Here is a 627-nt window from a genome sequence, read left to right on the forward strand (position 1 = left end):
GACGGTATGGTGACCTGGGTGACGGTAGAGTTACCAAACAGTAGTTCCGATAGCTGGGAGCGGGTCTGGTTGGTGATGTAGAAGGAGTTGGTGTCCTTCACCATGGGCGGAGTCTCGGGATTGGTGATTTTGCGGGACACCGACCACTTGACGTTGATACCTAGCTCGAACCCTGAGAGACAGAGGACAGTTGATGTTTTTTTTTGTACCTAAGCAGGTGAAAGAACCCATTTTGGAATTATCTTAATTGGCTCGTCCTGAAACGCAGTCAACTATCGTGAAGACTTGTGCTTATTCTTTAAAAGCAGAGAGAACCCTTTGAGCACTTTGACGAACTGCCAGCTAGCTTGACTGGTTAGGGTTAGCTGTTGTCCTCCCTGTTTATAGTCCTACAGCTAGACGCTAACCAACTTTCTGTTTAACGGCCTCTAACCAAAAGTAGGGGGATCAATCGAACTCATCGTCTTTTGCAAGTCGTATGAAATAGATAAATACTCGTCGATATAATAGGCAATAGATCAGTTGCGCTTACTTGGGTGATGTTTCAAGGTCATAGAACAGGTAAAATGAGGACCAACGGAATTTTTCTTTTTCTTCTACGACTTCTAGATCCCGAGATAAATCGAT

The sequence above is a fragment of the Diaphorina citri genome, unplaced genomic scaffold (assembly GCF_000475195.1).
Source record: "Diaphorina citri unplaced genomic scaffold, Diaci psyllid genome assembly version 1.1 scaffold3578, whole genome shotgun sequence".
In the NCBI taxonomy this organism is placed as follows: domain Eukaryota; kingdom Metazoa; phylum Arthropoda; class Insecta; order Hemiptera; family Psyllidae; genus Diaphorina; species Diaphorina citri.